Source organism: Bufo bufo, chromosome 5, assembly GCF_905171765.1.
Source record: "Bufo bufo chromosome 5, aBufBuf1.1, whole genome shotgun sequence".
Classification (NCBI taxonomy): Eukaryota; Metazoa; Chordata; class Amphibia; order Anura; family Bufonidae; genus Bufo; species Bufo bufo.
The window spans coordinates 46,942,923-46,963,736 of record NC_053393.1 but is presented as its reverse complement, the minus strand read 5'-3'; the positions used below and the strand labels follow the sequence as shown (position 1 = coordinate 46,963,736).

The following is a 20,814-nucleotide window of genomic DNA, read 5'->3' as shown; positions in this document are numbered from 1 at the left end:
GGATCCATTATGCTGCCCATAGACTTGTAGTATGACGGAATGTAAAACGGAAGCCTTTAAATGGCATTCCGTTATAATAGAAGTCTATGGGAATGATAACGGATCTGTCTGGTGTCCGTTATGCAGAACGTAAAAAAAGGCCTGTCGACAGGACTTTGTTTTCCGTTTTGCATAACGGGAACCAAACGGATCCGTTATCCTTCCCATAGACTTCTATTATGACGGATCAAAACGGAATGCCTCTTAAAGGCTTCCGTTTTGACTTCCATCTTATGAATTACATAAAAAAGCCATAACGGAATACATAACCCTGATGTGAACCCACCCTTATTTATATCAGATGACCCGAGGGGTACAATGACAGGAAGCAGCGCAATCGCAGCTCCCTGTCATTGCACCCACTACTTAAAAAAAAAAAGCGCTTCGTCACAAAGTAATTCGTCATGAACCAAATTTTTTTTTGTGGCGAAGCAGCCGAATCGAACTTTTGAATAATTTCACAAAGAAACGCAGTGATTGCGCCCCAAGCATTGCGCCCCCTCCCCCATCGTTGAACCGTTCAGATGCCGCATTCATCGCTGATCGCGCCATCTGAGAGGACCATTGTGGCTGTCAGGGGTTAAACTGTTAAAGAAATATATATTTTTTTAAATACACACCTTTTGATTGCGAAGAGTCCCTCGCGGCCATCTCGATAGAAGATCAAGCGCGAAATCTTGTGCGGTGCGTGATGACGTCATTATGCTGGCCGGCGTAGTGACATCATACCTCACCGCGCAGGAGATTTCATGCGGAATCTTCAATCACCCTGCAATCCATCAGTGGTTGCCGTGCTTGTATATTATAGGAAAAAGCGCAGGCGTCTCTGGTGGCCAGGACCATGGGAGCGCACATAGGCTGGTTCTTTTTCTTATAGTGTGCAAGCAAGACCACCACTGATGGATTACAGGGTGTATGTAACCATGAAAACGAGCAGTGTATATTGTGAGGGAAAAATTAATCCAGCCAGAAAAGGAAGCAATATGGACAATCACAATACATTAGTTAGTGCCTTGTATTAACTTTCTCTACATGATAAATGCTATTTGCTGAAGTGAGACAACACCTTTAAGCAGTGGCGTGCCAAGGGGGTGGAGGGAGTGGGGGGGGAGGCGGTGCGCCCCGGGTGCCGGCTCTGAAGGGGGTGCCAGCAGGCCCAGAAGCGCTGACACCCGTGACCCAGTCCCACATACTGCGGCAGGGCAGGGAGCGGAGCGCATAGTTCCCTGCCCCGCCGCCGATCACCGCAATAGGCTTAAGGCCTAGTAGGCCTGAAGCCTATGCGGTAGTAAATTCCTGGCGCAGGCGCGCGTGATGACGTCATCGCGCGCCCCTGTGCTGGGACTCAGCAGCACAGTGCCGGGACTCTGCAATCAAGTGCAGGTAAGTATTTAGCTTTTAGGGTTTCTTTCTTTCTTTTTTCTTTTATGTGGCAACTTTGGGGGACATGAGGGGGCCGGGGTGCACAGAGGACGTGTGGGGGCAAACTTTTATTTTATATTATAATGTGGCAACTTTGGGGGACATGAGGGGGCCGGGGTGCACACAGGACAGAGGACATGTGGGGGCAAACTTTTATTTTATAATGTGGCAACTTTGGGGGACATGAGGGGGGTGCACACAGGAGGACGTGGGAGGAATATGGTGGGATACTGTGTGACACAGTGGGGGGGCAATTTATTATGGGAGGGATGGCAATGTGGGGGACACTGCAGTGTGGGGGACACTACTGTGTGAGGGGCAGTGTGGGGGGACACTACTGTGTGGGGGGCAGCATGGGGGGACACTACTGTGTGGGGGCAGCGTGGGGGGACACTACTGTGTGGGGGGACTACTGTGTGGGGGGCAGTATGGGGGAAATTACTGTGTGGTGGACACTACTGTGTGGGGGGCAGTATGGGGGAAATTACTGTGTGGGGGCAGCGTGGGGGCCTTGCTATTAAGGAGGCACTGTAGGGGCCATTCTATTATTTCTGGGGACACTATACAGGAATTATTACCTGGAGCACAATATAGGGTGTTATTATTACTGGGGGCACTCTAGGGGACATTATAGCTGCTGTAGACACTATAGGGACATTTGGGGTAATTTATCAAACTGGTGTAAAGTAGAACTGGCTTAGTTGCCCATAGCAACCAATCAGATTCCACCTTTCATATTTGACAGCTCTTTTGGAAATCCAGTTCTACTTTACACCAGTTTGATAAATGACCCCAATTATGTCTATTAGGGTCACAATTTTTTCAGCAGCATAGTACCTGGGGCATTGGGGGGCACAACGGGCACAGTATTGGGGGTGACAGCAGGATGACACTGTGGGGACACCAGGATGGGGAGGTTGATGTCTGTGTTACAAACTCTGTAGAGACGAGGTGCGGCTGAAAGAATTTCTCATGGCGGTCTAACGGAGGAGAAGAGGAAAGAGAAGGTCTACATGACAGGAGATATCCCTAAGGGGTAAGAGGTATGTGGTCAAGTATTGGGGGGTGCCCGAGAAATGACCCGCCCCGGGTGCCAAACACCCTGGGCACGCCACAGCCTTTAAGGCTTCAAACTGAGAAGCCCCCAACCACAAGAAGAAAAAAGATGACAAGTATCCTATAGTGTGCTGGTCTAATGGACAAGCGTCTAATTCCCAGCATGCACTTCCGCACACCAATCAAAAAGTCAAGTCTTCTTGAGTCAATATAGCGGTTTAAACTCCTTATCTAGCTGACCATACCCATACAAACCTGCTGATCAGTACGTATGGAGGCCTCCCCTCTCAGATTTCAGATGCCCTATCTCTTTGTTCTTGGGTACATAATCCACTGTGGCTTCCTCCCCATTCCCGACACATACATGTTCATGTATGAATGTGTATGGAGGGGTCAGGAGACATAGCTGTCAATATAAAGAAAGCATATCTAATGTGTATGGCCAGCCTTGGATTGGTGCATCCTGGTCTTAGCCAATTGTGTTCTCAATAAGGAGAGCAAACTCATTCCCTGCCAGAAGTCTTTGATGACAGCCTATACCCGTAAGACTTCTTGAGGTCTATACATTTTTTTTTATTCTGGGTCTGAATTGGTTTAGGCTCTGATTTGGGATCTGAATTTAGTTGTGTTGCTATAGAGCAGGAATCAGCAACCTCCGTCACTCCAGCTGTTCTGAAACTACAACTCCCAAAATGCTCCATTCACTTCTATAGGAGTTGCAAGAGCAGCTGAGCCTGTGTGTATGCTGGGAGTTGTAGTTTCACAGCAGCTGGAGTGCTGGAGGTTGGGGAGAGGCTCAGAAAGTGAGGGGCCAAAGATGTTTGCAGCAAACTCTACAGTCATCAGGAGAAGTCGCCATGGCAGTTCGGGCTGGATGGAAAAGAAAAGGAAAGAGAGTGTCTACGATCAGATGCATATGGGATAAATAGAAGAGATAGATAGATTGATATGAGACAGATAGATAGATCGAGCAAAGCTCTATTTTAATTTATTTAAAATGAAAAAAAATAAAAAAATACGGTATCCCATCAATTATACAGTAAGTCCTTGATTTGACCTACATTATAGCACCCAGTTACCACCCAGCTTTCCTAGTTATGCATCTGCCAAGTGGTCACGTACATTCATATACTCATTCAGAAAGATATTCCAATTTGCACAGTAAACAGTCTGGAAGGTTTTTTTCCTGGAGATATGGCAAGGAGTGAGTGATTTCTTCACAAATGAAGCCTATATCATCAGGCTCAGTAAGCGGCCCACACCATTAGCTCGGTGCCCTCTGAATACCACTGATAAGGTTTTCTTAGACCTATTACGGCAGCTCAGGCTTCTATTCCTGGAGCTCATCAGGAAGACTCGATTCCTCTGCAAGTGCTTGTTCTGTATGAATATCCGAGCTCATCTGGGGCTGGCGGTCGGGGCGGACAGAGGCGTGCAGCCCGGCCTTCTTGGCGTGACTTTAGGAAAACATTATAAAATCGTCTCCATCCATTGCTAGAAAGTTACAATGTATCAGTATTTCTGTTCGTCATCGTTGCCTGAGTTATTTCTGGTGTATTTGAGGACAATCACTTGGCAACAAGGAAACACAAGTTCATGTCTTATTCCCGCTCACTCGCTCCGACACATCAGGAGGTAATATAGTTCAGATGTTTCCCGGAGGGGGCAAGCCAGTCTTACATGGCAAACTGGTAACCGCAAAGAGATGACTGAGAAGGTTAATCATTGAGCTGGAGCGCCGGAGGTTGCTGATCCCTGTTGTAGGGAAAGGTTTGTGCAGAGTCAGTGGCATAAAAAGGGTCAGGAGGTGGTGGAATATGTACCACTAGGGGGCACCAACATGCCACTTTACCTTCACTGGGGTATTTACCATTTGTGGGTGAAGGAAAACTATAGGCGTCCATACATCTTAGTCTATTACATCGTTTGTAGGGATAAAAAAAAAAAAAAGCCCTCCATCCATCCAATACGGCCTGTTATCCTGCATGTTGACATTTTAACTATCTCCAAGCTATGTGGCTAAGATAGGAAGTCCGATGGAGTATATAAGTAAGGTATCTATGGAAGTCGGATTGATTCCCTGATGAAGAACAGCACACTGTTCGAAGCTCGTTGGCAATTTGGCACTCACAACCATCAGTAGCTCTAATAGTGACGTCACGTGAACTATACGGAGCGGTGCTACTGGCCGGGGCGCGCTCCATGCTATAGAGACCTGACCGATATCCCCTGAATTAAAACCCACAGAGAAGGATAAAGAGAATATTAGCCACGGATACAGTATCAACAGCAAGGTAATCTTGGATTTGGATTGACATGTGTTAGTGGCTGCCTGTAATGGGGGAATCAGTGTATTTATCGGAGAGGAGGTGCACGGTATCCCATATACTATTTATACTGTAATATTATAACACTCCAGAAATACATCCAGGCCCCTCTTGAACTCTTTTAGTGAACTCCCCATCACCACCTCCTCAGGCAGAGAGTTCCATAGTCTCACTGCTCTTACCGTAAAGAATCCTCTTCTATGTTTGTGTACAAACCTTCTTTCCTCCAGACGCAGAGGATGTCCCCTCGTCACAGTCACAGTCCTGGGGATAAATAGCTGATGGGAGTGATCTCTGTACTGACCCCTGATATATTTATACATAGTAATTAGATCTCCCCTCAGTCATCTTTTTTCTAAAGTAAATAACCCTAATTTTGATCATCTTTCTAGGACCTGTAGTTCCCTCATTCCAGTTATTGTCGGACAAACCTGCGGGACCTATCGACAATCTAATGTGTATTGAGAGCTCCCGAATCAAATTTTTGCAACCAATCCTTTTGTCCTTTTGTTCTCCTGCAAGATAGAGGTGTCTGGCAGCTGCCTTCTCCTCCCTCCCCAGGAAAACACATACATGCTCAGGTGGTATGAGGGGTGGTTGAAGTGAATGATTAAAGGAATATGAGTACCTTGATGGAGTTATCCATGATTCATTTATTGCAAACTGGCAGCTCAGGGAGTGCGCCCTTTCTCTGGAGGTATGTCCTTTCTGCTCCACCTTTTCCTTATTATTGCTCAGGGGGTGCCCTTTCTCGGGGAGCATGTCCTTTCAGCTTCAGCTTTCTCCCTGTAACTGTCACAGCTTCTACCAGTAGATATGGCTGGTTGAAGGATGGAACTGAACATGTGTGACCACCTCAGCAAGGTGGACAGAGAGATGTGAAAAAAAAAACACACACCAGGTGGCACTGTACAGATACAGTTTATTAAATGATTTGGCGACTGTAAGAAATTTTAAATTACATGCAATTACAAAAGGTCAGATGCTGGTTTGAAAAATGTAGAATATTCTTAATTGGACAACTCCTTTAAGGGACAAAATCAACCACCAATAGATTAAGGACAACTGATGGTTCAACTAAAGCTGAACAAACACATTGGATTTAGTCAGTGCTTACAATGGGAAAGACTAGACACGGGGACTTGTCATGTTGGATTTCATAGGCATACACAGGTAGGCCCCATACAATTGTATGGGTTTCGAAAAATACAGTAGCTCTGCAGAAGTTGCAGGTTGTCGGGAACCGGGTCTGTACATTAGACCTTCTGCAGGCTTCAGAGCTGAAATCTCGAAGACTGCACCAATTTTACGCCAACAATTTACATTATGAGTAAGTATTTTTTACTCCTAATGAATTAGGAAAACTGCATGTCCCTCTGTTTTATAGGAATTCAGCTAAGTTTTCAGGGGTATGTCTCTCGACAAACTTGTTGACTGTCTCCAATAACAGCCTAGGATCATTGGGGGGCATTGTTACCTAGTGGGCATGAGATGATGGGTTCCAGCTAGAGATGAACGGATCGATTCATAATAATCATTTCATTTCATCAAGGAGAGTTGTACACCTGCGAGGGGATGTCTCCAAAGCTGAAGACGCCCCCACTGCCACTTGACTGACAGCGCTGCAAATCTCGGACGGCCCTGACAATCTTTCGCCTGTGCGGGCACAGAGGATTTGCTTCCACCACTGCAGCAGCGACCGTGCGTGCGCGAGTACATTTCTTGGTAGAGATGCATGAACATTTCTGCTCCGCAAGCGGAAGCAGAGCCTCTGGGCTTGTACCGCTACTCAGAGAAGTGGTGCAGGTGCAAGAATATCAGGACCGGCTGAGACGTCTGGTCCTGTCAACCAAATGTGTCTTCAGCTTTAAGGACATCGAGTGCAGAACTCTGATGAGATGAATCAATTTGCTCATCTTACTTCGAACCATCTACATGTAGTTTGTAAGTTCTTGACCCGTTTTCGTGGGTTAACTAACTTCCAATAAAATTGACCCAAACGTCTAAGATACAGAATTTATTGGCTTCTTGTAAGTACCGGGAAATAAATTCTTGCGAGGCCTGCTGTGTATGATCGGTCTACTTTTCCTACACCTCTCAGTGTAATTATTGCCAGTGTCGGGATGATTACAATAAACATTTTGCGGTGATATTTTGAGCCACGATGAGTTGCCATTAGCCTTTTACAGTTCATACATCACTTAGACTCACGGCTAAACATTACTAAAGATGGAAACCTGCTGCAGCCCCAGGACAGGCGGACATTCCCCGTGTTGTACCACTCTATAAACAGACTTTAAAGTTCAAATGAGAGAGCCCTTAAGAAAATATTCACTTTATATCAGCCATTAAGATTTCACAAGATGAATGCACTTAGTGTGAGTAAGCATAGTGGGTAAACAGTGGGGGCCTCCTGGAGATGCCGCTTATTAAGCTCTGGAGGTTTTGGATTTATCGTCAGGACTTCATTACAAGGTCACACTCATTTATCAACTTTTTTTATTATCCTTGCAACTTTTTATGTTGTCTACAATGGATCACTGTATTCTATGACCTATCAGAGGATCACAGGTTCTAGTCCGCTACTGGGACTTAAAAAAAAGTTTTAGAAAGTTTTAAAATACAGTGAGGAACAGAAGTATTTGAACACCTGAGAAAATCTGTGTGAATATTTGGTACAGAAGCCTTTGTTTGCAATTACAGAGGTAAAACGTTTCCTGTAGTTCTTGACCAGGTTTGCACACACTGCAGCAGGAATGCTGGCCCACTCCTCCACACAGATCTCCTCTAGATCTGTCAGGTTTCGGGGCTGTCGCTGAGCAACACAGAATGTTTAGCTCCCTTCAAAGATGTTCTATTGGATTTAGGTCTGGAGACTGGCTAGGCCACTCCAGAACCTTGATATGCTTCTTACGGAGCCACTCCTTGGTTATCCTGGCTGTGTGCTTCGGGTCGTTGTCATGTTGGAAGACCCAGCCACGACCCATCTTCAATGCTCTGACTGAGGGAAGGAGGTTGTTGCTCAAAATCTCACAATAAATGGCCCCATTCATCCTCTCCTTAATACAGTGCAGTCGTCCTGTCCCCTTTGCAGAAAAGCACCCCCAAAAGCATGATGTTACCACCGCCATGCTTCACAGTAGGGATGGTGTTCTTGGGATGCAACTCATCCTTCTTTTTCCTCCAAACACGACAAGTGAAGTTTAGACCAAAAAGTTCTACTTTGGTCTCATCTGACCACATGACTTTCTCCCATGCCTCCTCTGGATCATCCAGATGGTCATTGGCAAACTACAGACAGGCCTGCACATGTGATGACTTAAGCAGGGGAACCTTCCGTGCAATGCATGATTTGAAACCATGACGGCGTAGTGTTCTACCGACAGTGACCTTTAAAACTGTGGTCCCAGCTCTCTTCATGTCATTGACCAGCTCCTCCCTTGTAGTTCTGGGCTGATTCCTCACCTTTCTTATCATCAGTGATACCCCACGAGGTGAGATCTTGCATGGAGCCCCAGTCTGAGGGAGACTGACAGTCGTCTTTAGCCTCTTCCATTTTCTAACAATTGCTCTAACAGTTGATCTATTTTCACCAAGCTGCTTGGCAATTGCCCCGTAGCCCTTTCCAGCCTCGTGGAGGTCCACAATTTTGCCTCTGGTGTCATTTGACAGCTCTTTGGTCTTGCCCGTGGTAGTATGAAACACAGAGAGAGAATGCACCAAACGGATATGCCACTGGCTACACTGGCAAGTCATAAATGCAGATATTAAAAGCTGAGACTTTTGCCAATATATTCCTGTCAGGAAAATATCGGAGCCCATCATGCACCACGTCACGGTCACTCAGCATGGCAGAGGGTCCTACCACTGCTCTAACTATGGTGTGAACAAGGTCTGAAGGTGATGTAATCCAGCTCACAGCCAAGCTTCCACACAAACGCCCAGCAAGAAAACTAGTGCAATGTGAACAAAGCCAGACTGTGAGCCACACCCATATCAGACCATGTGATGGAGGTAAACAGGTACAAAAGAGTGTTAGAATGCCAGGTAAAGGCACGCACACTACATATCAAACAAGACAAAAACACGGAAATATAGTGGCAATTCTGGAGGAGCTGCTCAACCCCTAACACTGTGGCGTGTTTTTCATTGGGGAAGCAGCCCCACCGCATGTGGACCGCAGTAATCGACTATCCCCAGCAAAATATGCATACAATGGAGGATGTCGGCGCGGTCCACATGCACCACAAACGGATATGCCACTGGCTATACTGGCAAGTCATAAATGCAGATATTAAAAGCTGAGACTTTCGCCAATATAGCTTGGCTGTGAGCTGGATTACATCACCTTCATGACTTCCCAGTATAGTCAGTAGCATTTCTGTTTGGTGCATTTCCTCTCTGTGTTTCATATGTTTATTTGCTACATTCTGTGTAGTTTGCTTCTTGTGGTGCATGTGGACCGCGTCGACATCCTCCATTGTATGCATATTTTGCTGGGGTTAGTCGATTATTGCGGTCCACACGCGGTCGGGCTGCTCCCCCAATAAAAGACACGCCACAGTGTCAGGGGCTGAGCAGCTCCTCCAGAATTGCCACTTCATTTCTGTGTTTCTGTCTTGCTAGATTTGAGTGTGTTTGGACACTCTGTTGCACCTGGTAACCTCCATCACATGGTCTGGCATAGGTGTGGCTCACAGCCTGGCCTCATTCACATTGTACTACCACAGTATTCATGCTGGGCCTTTGTGTGGAGGCTTGGCTGTGAGCTGAATTATATCACCCCCAGACCGTGTTCACACCATAGTTAGAGTAGCGGCTAGGACCCTTTGCCATGCTGAGTGACCGTGACGTGGTGCATTGATGGGCTCCGATATTTTCCTGACTGGAACATATTGGTGAAAGTCTCAGCTTTTAATACCTGCATGTATGACTTCCCAGTATAGTCAGTAGCATTTCTGTTTGGTGCATTTCCTCTCTGTGTTTCACTTGTTCACACCATAGTTAGAGCAGTGGTAGGACCCTCTGCCATGCTGAGTGACCGTGATGTGGTGCATGATGGGCTCCGATATTTTCCTGATAGGAATATATTGGCGAAAGTCTCAGCTTTTAATATCTGCGTTTATGACTTGCCAGTATAGCCAGTGGCATATCCGTTTGGTGCATTCTCTCTCTGTGTTTCATATGATTATTTCCTACATTTTTGTGTAGGGTGCTTTTGTGGTGCATGTGGACCGCGCCGACATCCTCCATTGTATGCATATTTTGCTGGAGATAGTCGATTACTGCGGTCCACATGCGGTGGGGCTGCTCCCCCAATGAAAAACACGCCACAGTGTTAGGGGTTGAGCAGCTCCTCCAGAATTGCCACTATATTTCCGTGTTTTTGTCTTGCCCATGGTAGTAGTTGGCGTCTGACTGACTGTGGGGTGGACAGGTGTCTTTAAAGAGCTCAGATATGTGCTACTAAGTTAGAATGAGTGGAGTGATTTCCTGAATTTTTTTTATTTATTCTGTCTGTCAGAGTGGGAATGCACCTACAATGTGAATTTCAGACCCCTCCATGATTTCTAAGTGGGAGAACTTGCAAAATCGCAGGGTGTTCAAATACTTCTGTACCTCACTGTATATAAAATCAAATGAAAAAAAAAACTAAAATCTTTATTTTTCCTTTAAAACTCCTTTTTTTAAAATAAAAAATAAATAGACATAATTTGTATTTCCTCATCCGTGATGACCTGTACAATACAACAATCACATTATTCATTCTGTACATGCTAAAAAAACATAAAAAAAGTGATCAAAAAGTCATATGTACCCTAAAATGGCACCAATGACTACTACAACTCCAATAATCAAGACCTCACACAACTCCATTGACTGAAAAATAAAAAGTATTCTGGGTCTTTGAATGCGGAGACACAAAAATAATATAAAAAAAGGTGAAAAACATAGAAATTTGGTATCTTCGTAGTCGTACTGACCCGCGGAGTAAAGTTATGATGTCACTTGTACTGCATAGTGAACACTAGTGTTGAGGGGAGTTGTCAAAAATTTGATTCGGCTGCTTTGCCGAATTGCTTTGTATGTAGCGGGCACAATGACGGGGAATGGCAATTGAGCTGCCCCCCTGTCATTGAATCGCTTAGATGCCACGTACATCGCTGATCGCGGCATCTGAGATTAACATTAAGGGGTTTCAGGGGGTTAATCCGGTACAAAACAAAATATGCATTTGATCGCATAGAGGCCACTGTGACCATCTTGATTGAAGACACTGCGCGAAATGTCGTGCGGTGATGTGATGACATCATCACCCCGGCCGTCGTGGTGACATCATACATTACCAAAAGCGAGATTTTACATTGATCAAGATGTCTGTGACAGCCTCTTTGTGAGCAAATGGATGAGGTGAGTATGTATTTTTTTTCTTCCCATCATTTAAGGGAAAATTGATTTGTTACAATGAGGCGCGAGGAAATTCGGTTTCACAGTGAATAGAATTTTTCCTGAAATTCGAATTAAAGTCAATTCGTTCGACTTTGATTTGCTCATCACTAGTGAACACCATAAAAAGAAAAACCTAAAAAAGTTGCAAAATTGCTGGGGTTTTTTCACACCGCCACCTCCCAAAAATGTATAAAAGTTCTGCAATACATTAGATAACCCCCAAAAAGAAGGCAGGATCCTGCACAAAAACAAGCCCTCGTATTTCTACGTTGGTGGGAAAATAAGAATGTTATCATACATTATTTTTATTATGGCAGATAAGAAGACTCCTCAGTACTACAAAGTGGAAAATAATAAATTCATTTTTCCATTATCAAAGAAAAAAAAGACATAGAAAAAGACATATTTTCCAGGGCGGAAATTATGAGCAGATGTTTTCTGCTCTTACTAGGAAAATGTCCCTGATGGGTTTACTGTATATACAATGCTGAACATGACTTCAGGGACTACATGAACATTATATAGAATTTCCGATCCTCACCTCCCCCAAAAATATGCAAAAATACAAAAGAAAAATAATTTATAAATGTCGAATTACTACTGACATTGCAGTATACTACTTACCAGTGGCGTATGGACTATTCTCCATACATTCACTATATATAATTGACTTATCATTTGTCACCCACCAATAAGCTGCTTGTGGCAGACATTGATGCTGGAAAAAACACAGTGGACAGAGCCTGGTTCCAAAAGTTATGTCCACTGTGTAATGTCCAAGCTGGGTTAATACAGCTCAGCTCCCATTCACCTGAATAAATGTAACCCAGCATGGGCACTGCTCAGTGGATGTAGCTTTCTGCTTCTGGTTCTGACCACTGTGCTTTTTCCTGCGCTGGAGGTTACCATGAACAGCTAATTGATGGGGGTGCTGGATATCGGACTCCCACCAATCGGAGATTGATGACCAAGCGCATAGGTCATCAATATCTAAAACCCAGACAATCCCTTTTAATTATGTCATTAAATAAGTTTGGAATTGCAGGCAGAAAATCCACAGTGTATTAAAGTACCAGCAAAGTGAATGCAAGTGCACAAAATCTCACCCACGCTCGGGAAAAATCTGCACTGGAAACGGATTTGAAGATTTGAAATCTGCAGCATGTCAAATCATGGTGCGGAGTTCCACTGTGGATTGCTCAACATCAGCATTGGATAACAGGAGATCAGGCTCACACAGTCAGCCGGTCATCCAGCTTCCCATGCTCTCCGATACAGAAGGAGCATTTCTGCTTGTATTTATTCCCCCAGTACTGAACCCAGTAGCTATACCTGGGATTACCTTAGACCAGGTGAAAAAGTAGTACTGGAGTAAGGTGGAATGGCAGGTCCCCCTACCAACCTACCCACCATTCTGGAAAAATTCAGCCCAAACATAAAACATTGAGCAGGAGCAGGTCCTACCTCTGGGGCTTGATTCTATCTCAAGAACAGGAGCCCGCCACAAATGTAAATCGAGCAGCTGATACGGGACTTTCTCTGCTAGGGGACTTCTAAAAATTGTTGAGAACTGTCTCGCCTGTAAGTCCACGAATGTAGAAGACACTGCGCATGTTTGAATCGTTCTCCATTATGGCACGGCCCTGTTCTTGAGATAGCTGAAGGTGCCAGAGATATTCTATCAGTATGCCATAAATGTCCAGATGGAACAACCCCTTTAAGATTTTATGGACTGTAATGACCAGGCTGTTTTTAGAAATTTTATGTTTTTACTGATATGGCTGGTTTCACACACTGGCCCAGATCTACTAATCCTAAAGATGGCGTGAGCTTAGACCGGGTGTCTAGACCGGCACCAGATTCATCACAGGGGCTCAGGCTGGATGATAGATCTGGTGCAGGGGTGCACGGATAGATACTTTTCTCTGACTCTATACTATTGGATGACTTTGAGAATTTTGACACCAGAATTGTGGAAATTCTGATGGCACATCTTAGAACTCAACCATTTCCCATAAAGCAACACTTCCTTTCCGTTAAGCCACACCCCTTCTCAAGTATGTCCGAAAAAGTGTAGATATACCAATTTGTGCCACTTTTTAGACAGATTTTTGACACAGACACATTAGCAAATCTGGCCCAGTATTTTTTTGGGAAAGTTTTGTGAGCCAAATCCAGAAGTGGATCCAGCAGGAAGAAGTAAGTCATTGCTTTATCTTTTTCTTTCTTCTTGAATCTAACTTTGTCTTTGGCTCCAAAAACTGTATTAAAAACTGCAGAATTTTTCCAAAAATCCTTAGCACACAAATTCTCCCTGGCATTTTCTTACCACTAAAAAATAAAAAAAACACGATAGAAGCCGCTTAGTTTTTTTTCCAATACTGCGTGCATTTTTTATTGCATTTTTAGTGTTTTATTTTTAACAAATACATATGTGGATGGCTTTTTTTTCCTATAGAGAAGGAGATGGAAACCACCCGAAAAAACATAATTGCTTCAACATGCCAAAAAACACTAGAATTATCTGTATTTCATATTTTCCACAGACTTATAGCTAACATCTGGAGTTGGCGTTTTAATGCAAAAACTACACCAAAAATAAGAGGTGCAAAAAAAAAAAAACTACACCTATGTGTGAATCCAACCTAATAGTTTATTTTCCCAACTATGAGCGACTAACCCATTTCTTTCTGCCACCTCAGGGCTGGCCTGCCTTATATTCACTTTTTCTCACTTTTCAGAACTGTCAAGTTAGCCATAAAAGGGTCTGAAGACATATAACATATTCTGGGGTAGTCCCATGAAAAATATTAAGCAGTTTTGAAAAACAGCCCCTGGATCTGAACACTTTTGCAACTGTGTGTAATTAAAAATCTAGTATAGCCACTGAGTTATTCAATAAAATGTATCTGTATAGCGCCACCTGTTTGTTATTTTTTCTATTTCTCTGTCCACCTCACTGAGGAGGACACACATGCTCAGTTCAATCTTTCATATGCCTCCTCATCATATCACAGGAAAAAAGAAATAGCTGCATGGACACGGTCATGTGATCACAGCCCAGAACGGGAGATAGGAGCAATAAAGGCAAAAGAAATACATTATAAAATTACAGCGACCTTCATAAAGGATTATTTTAAAGGATGCTGATGCAAACCGGAAAACCCCCTCAAGCTAGATAATAGCATAGTTGCCAAAGTTCGCAAATTTATAAGGACTGTCCCTAATTTTCAGAGGCAGTCCTGGCAAATTTGGGCTCTGCTATGCTAAAAATGGGCAGTTCTTATGTAAATCCCACCCATAACTGGATGGTCCTAGATGGCTTTGGGGTGTTCTCTGGTGGGGTTTTTGTAATGCCCCAGAATATTGTACTTGCAAATTGTTTCTTGTTGTATAATGTTCTGATATATTGTATAACCCAGCATAGCTCTGTATGGATCAGTCAGGGTTAACTATCTTGACTCTGCTCTTGTAGAAAGCTAGTTGATGGCATTAGGTCTGCTCCTAGTTCAGTGTAGGATAAAAAGTGAGAGGGGATACATGTGCTCACTCCTTGGAGCTTTGCATCACGAAAGCTATCTATACTTTACATCACTCCAGGAAAAGAGAGAGGAAGAAAGAACTAGAAGATCCAGAATCTGCATGGCCGTGCGTTAGGCCTCTTTTACACAACCGTTTTTTTTTTTTTCTGTTTACGGCCCGCTTTTTGCATTCCGTATACGGAACCATTCATTTCAATGGTTCAGCAAAAAAAAAATGAATATACTCCGTATGCATTCCGTTTCCGTATTTCCGTTCCGTTGAAAGATAGAACATGTCCTATTATTGCCCGCAAATCATGTTCCGTGGCTCCATTCAAGTCAATGGGTCCGCAAAATAAACGAAACAAATACGGAAATGCATCCGTATGTCTTCCATATCCGTTCCGTTTTTGAGGAATCATCTATTGAAAATGTTATGCCCAGCCCAATTTTTTCTATGTAATTACTGTATACTGTATATGCCATACGGAAAAACGGAACGGAAACAAAAAACGGAACAATGGATCCATGAAAAATGGACCGCAAAACACTGAAAAAGCCATACGGTCGTGTGAAAGAGGCCTTCGAGTCAGTCAGTAGTGTATTTAAGGCTGATAAAGAAGGACATTGCTGATACACCTTTCAGACAGTCCTGGCCAAGTTGTCTCTTAATCCTGAGTCCCTGAGCTGGGAATTACAGACAGGTTTACAAGAACCTTACTGCCAGTCTTAGATTCCGCAGAAAGAGACTTTGGAGAGGTAGAGGGAAGAAGTACTACAATCCTCATACTTGCTTATATCCATACATCCCTATCTAGGAAAAGTTGCACTGAATTGTTCGGAACTGTGTTTGATACCATTGGATGTACTACAACTTCCATTCTGAACTTCAGTAAAGAGAGACATCTACTTTCTACAACTAGCCTGGTTACTGACTCCAACACCAGTCACTGCACCTACACATTGTGCCTTGCACCCATACAACACTCATTACACCAAGGGCACCCCAACTACCATAAGGCAGGATCCCCAACATCAGGATGTGCCCCAAGTGAAGAAAGGGTGCGCCCTCCTGTCACTGCCCAGCCTTAGGGAGTATCAGTCTGAGGACTACCACTGTAACAAGGTCCCCAATGCACGGGCACAACTGTGTGGCCGCCGTCTGCGGTGGCGAACCCTTTAACTTGAATGGGGTCCTCGATCCGCATTTTATTTATTTTATGCACTTATATAGCGCTACTATATTTCACATTAGCATGTGAAAATGGGGCTGTCCCAAATGGGGCTTACAATCTAAGCTCCCTATCAGTATGTCTTTGGAGTGTGGAAGGAAACTGGAGAACCTGGAGGAAACCCACACAAACACGGGGAGAACATACAAACTGCATGCAGATGTTGTCCTTGGTCAGATTCGAACCCAGGACCCCACCGCTGCAAGGCACCAGTGCTAACCACTGAGCCACCGTGCTGCCCGCTGCTGTCCGCAGCCAACCGTTGGTACCTCAAAAAAGTAGTGCTTGCACGACATTTCTGTGGTACGGAGGTATTGTTATGGTTATGGTGTGCACATGGCTGGTGCCTGTATATTGCGGACCCGCTGTTTGCGGGCTGCAATACAGGCACGGCCAGGCAACAGCCGTGTGCATGAGCCCTAACTGTTGCCAGAGCCACTACCACTCCCATCCTCCGCCTCTGTCCTCCAGGGCTTGCGGCACTTCCATACCCAAAATATACAAGCTACAGCATTGATAAGTATGTAATAGTTGAGTGAACCTGCAGTTTTTGGTTTGCTTTTTACGATTCCTGACTCCCTCCAGAAAACAGATGTCGGGGGAATGAAGGATCGGATATGTTAGATTACAACATACCCGATTTTTTTGGTACCAAGGGTAATAAGTCCACGGCAAAAGGAGTCTGGCAGCGACCTATTCCGCTCTCCCCAATGGAAAAAACATGGCTGATCGGCCTAGAGGTCTCCCCAGGCTCACACACTACAGCCGGTTAGTCAGTCCCATGCTACTAGGCCACAAGGGCTGCAACAATTCAGCTTTTTCCAACTCATAAGGCTTCCTGCACATGAGCATATTACAACTCTGAGCTGCATGAAACCTACAGACTACTATGGGTCCCTATGGTGCCTCCATAGATCTAAAATTTCATATGTATTTACTCGGCAACTTGGCTAAAACTGAACATTTTCTTTTCCAGCTTCAACATGAAATCCTCATTATTTGCTTTTCTATTGTTTATTTAATGGATTTAATATCATCAAACCCGGCAGACACTTAGTGGCCCCATATGATTATCTGAGGCCTAGACAGCAGCGGTTTCACATCCTTCCCTAGGAAGCCACTAGATCTTGTCTCGTCACTGATGGCGGGATTTCAATTACTGCCCACTCTGTAACATGTCTGAAGCTCTACTGCAGCACATATTGACCCGCTGCCACTGCAAAAGGAATTATTATTTTATTTTTTTATTTAAGCAAGTGGTTTTAACCTCTTCAGGACCAGCTTAAATTGGGCTGAGTGCTCAGCTACTTCCGTGTGGCCTATAGAAGTGAATAGGAGCGGTGGCCGGTCATGGACAGTGCGCTCCCATTCACTTGTATGGGGAGAACGCTTGGTGGTGGCCGGACCGGAGTCCTCTAGCCACCACTTTGGGCCGCTCCGTTCTCTCATAGAAATGAATGGAGGGCAGCTGTGCATGTGCAGTGCGCCCTCCACCACTTTCCGAGCTCCGTTTAGGAGATAGGTGCGGGTCCCAGCGGCGGGACTGCACCTATCAAACAATGGGGCATATCCTAGCGCCCCCATTGTCTCACCCCTTTAAGGACGTGTTTCGACATTGGTTTCTTTAGGGGCCCTGAAGAAGCCAATGGCAAAACGCGTTGGCTTCCAGCCGGTCTGCGGTAGGTATTATATTCGTTTACTATGTGACTCTGCTTTACTTGGTATTACTTTTGTTCTCTATGTGACTTGGTTTCAGTGATTTAGTCATTCACTTGGGTATGAATTTCTTATCTTACATCTTATTTTTTTATTAATTTACATTACATTTTTATATATTACTGACCAATTGTAGACTGTGAGATATTTCTTTTTATCATGATGTCTTCAATAAAATTTGTATTTTATATTATATTTGGTTGGTACATTATTTATAGGAGTTTACATGTCAGGAGAGCGTCACAGGTCCTCTTTAAAGGGGTTGTCTCATTCAACCTCTTTCATATTGGACCCAACCCTAGAGGGGTTCTCGAGAACTTCAAGTTAGGTCAACAATAGCAGACTGGCAGGGTCTGACTCCCGGCAGCTGTGTGCACTAGCTTCGGGACAATAGCAGGCACTGGAAGTATACAGCGCTATCCACTTTGTAGTGGCCACGGCCGGTTACTGCAGCGCTGCTCCTGCTCAAGTAAACAGTGGAGTAACTAGCCATGAAAACTACAGATAGAGCTGTATACTTCCAGTGCCAGCACAGCGAGCCTTGGAGGCACTGGTGCAGAGGATGGGAGTGGCAGGCCCTGATGAAGTGTTATGTCACGGTGTACTCTTTAAGGCCGTTTGTCCCTGGTGATCTGTGTAGTAGAAATTAGGCATTGAAGGATGAGGCAAGAATTAAATGTAACATACTTTTTTTTACTAAGTGCAACATAGAACTTGGAATACATTTGATAGCAGCAGTTTCCATGTGCAGTTCTTTGGCACCAGTAAGGATATGGAGGCAGATTAAATGGCTGCAGTTTAGCACTATGTACTACTGGCCTAGTGGTAGTCTGGTGATGGGTGTCTTAGCCGTAGTCCCTCACCACACAGCAGAGTCTATAGATGCTAAATGTAGCAGTTCACCTTGAGGTCTAGCTTCTCAAGGTTTCACTTGAGGCAGAATAATGATTGATCTCTCTGGAGAATCCTTTCCAGGAGCAGGAGCCCTGACTTGTGCCTCCTCTCTACACTACGTCTTCACAGGAACTCCCCCTTCGGGCAGGAAGCAGGACCAGCCCACTCCTACCAAGAGAGGAGGAACAGGGTGGTTAGCCCTATTCCTGGTTAACCCTTGCCCTCCATATCTTAAATGGTAGATATGGCCACATAATACAATACAAAATACATAATGATATAATATAAAACAATACAAAACTATATACAAAGTTGTAGTACCCACAGGTCTAGGGTACTACACTGGGTTCTGCAAGCAGCTGATTGGTAGATGGCTGGTACTTGATCTGATATTGATGACCTATCCTAAAGATATACATAATTAAATAAATAATAAATAAATAAATAAATCATTAATAATAAGTCCCTCCGACCCTTTTAGACAGAGCTCCCCTTCTATGACCTCAATATCCTCTTATAGAGCATATAGGGTTGTCAGGATGGTGGTGGTTACTAGATACATTTTGGATTATGATACAAAATCAAGTTTTAATTCTGTAGCAAGTGTATAAAACATTTCTCTCCAAACCACTGCGTAAATTACAACTAATTTCTCTTTGGCACCAGAGGGGTTAAGCCGATCGAAAAGCTTAATTCTGCGCGCCCTACAGCCATCGCAGCTATTTATGGCAGCCTGGATTTCCTTAAATGATCTCCAAGTACACAAGGCTTGTTCTGTTGACTGACAGAAAGGTCAGCGCTCTTTGTGTACCACATCTGGACCGCAGCTGCCTCTCAGGAGATGCTCATCGATCTTACAGCTGCCTGTAACAAGCTCCCCGCTGCCAAAAATAGGAAGACGGCTATGTACAAGCTAACGGCCGCTTCCTGTACTCAGTGAAGGAACAGAATCACTGTTTGTAAGTTTTTGCTTCACATAGTTTGGTTTGTATGTGCCATTGCTAAGTGGAGTATATCTGCGGAACGTTACTGTAGGCCCTTCGTTATATTTTATTTGCTTTTTATATAGAGCAAATAGTGCCAGCCCCTTCCTCTCCTTGATGGACAGGTGAGATGACTATACAGGAACTTGGCCCTGGCAATCAGGAAGAAGAGGGAGAGCCTGACAAAGGAAGCAGGAGGAGCAAGGGTGCACCGAGTGGCTTGGGCCCGCCCTCAGTGCACTTTACTTTTAATCTACCGGTATATGCAATTGAGCATTTCTTCTTCTCCAGATTGAAGCAACAGATTGCAAAGTGAAAGTTATCATTACATTCAGCTAATCTAGCCCTAAAAGGCTTTGTGTCTGGTTTATCTGGTGACACATTACCTTTAAGTACCATATTTCCTGCGCCATAAGACACATTTTTCCCCCACAAATGTGGGGGGGAGGGGGGTAAATGGAAGTGTGTATTATGAAGCGAATAATAGTGTACGCTTCCATTATGGGTGTGCTCACTAGTACACTGTAGGACAGGAGAGCGGTGAATACAACATTCCTTAAGCTGGCTGTTACTTACTACTCCCTTTGCTTCTTCTGCCAGCGCCTGTACTGTGACCTGATATCGCACAACAGTGAGGCAGCGGCAGAATACCAGGGAGCGGTGAGTGCAGGAAGGGTGCGCTGGATCTAGGAGTGGCAGTGCCATCTTGAGCAGGAGAGGCAAGTTCATTTATTTATTCTATGTCTGATCTGAGGTCTGAAGGGGTCTATTCTGAGGTCTGATGAGGAATGGCTGTCTGATCTGAGTCTGATCTCTGATGGGGCTCTGATCTGAGGTCTGATGAGCAATAGGGGTCTGATCTGAAGTGCCATGAGGAATGGGGTCTGATTAGGGGATCTGAAATAAGGTCTGATGAGGAATGAGGGTCTGATCTGAAGTGTCATGAGGAATGGGAGTCTGATTTGGGGATCTGATATGAGTTTTTCTTATTTTCCTCCTCTAAAACCTAGGTGCATCTTATGGTGAGGGAAGTATGGTAATATCCAAATAAGCCTGCATTATTTATGAAGGAGCCTCTAACCGGCTTTATTGACCTAATTTTCTAAATAGCTAAATACTTGGAAAGGACTTAAAGGGAACATGTCACCAAATGACCTATTGATTAAATCAAGCT

General features: G+C 44.4%; 1 protein-coding gene across 1 annotated transcript in view; it reads right to left on the bottom strand.

The window, feature by feature from the left end:
- Nucleotides 1-20,814, bottom strand: part of SNTB1 (syntrophin beta 1) — a 192,328-nt gene that overhangs the window by 101,953 nt on the left and 69,561 nt on the right. The window lies entirely within an intron of this gene.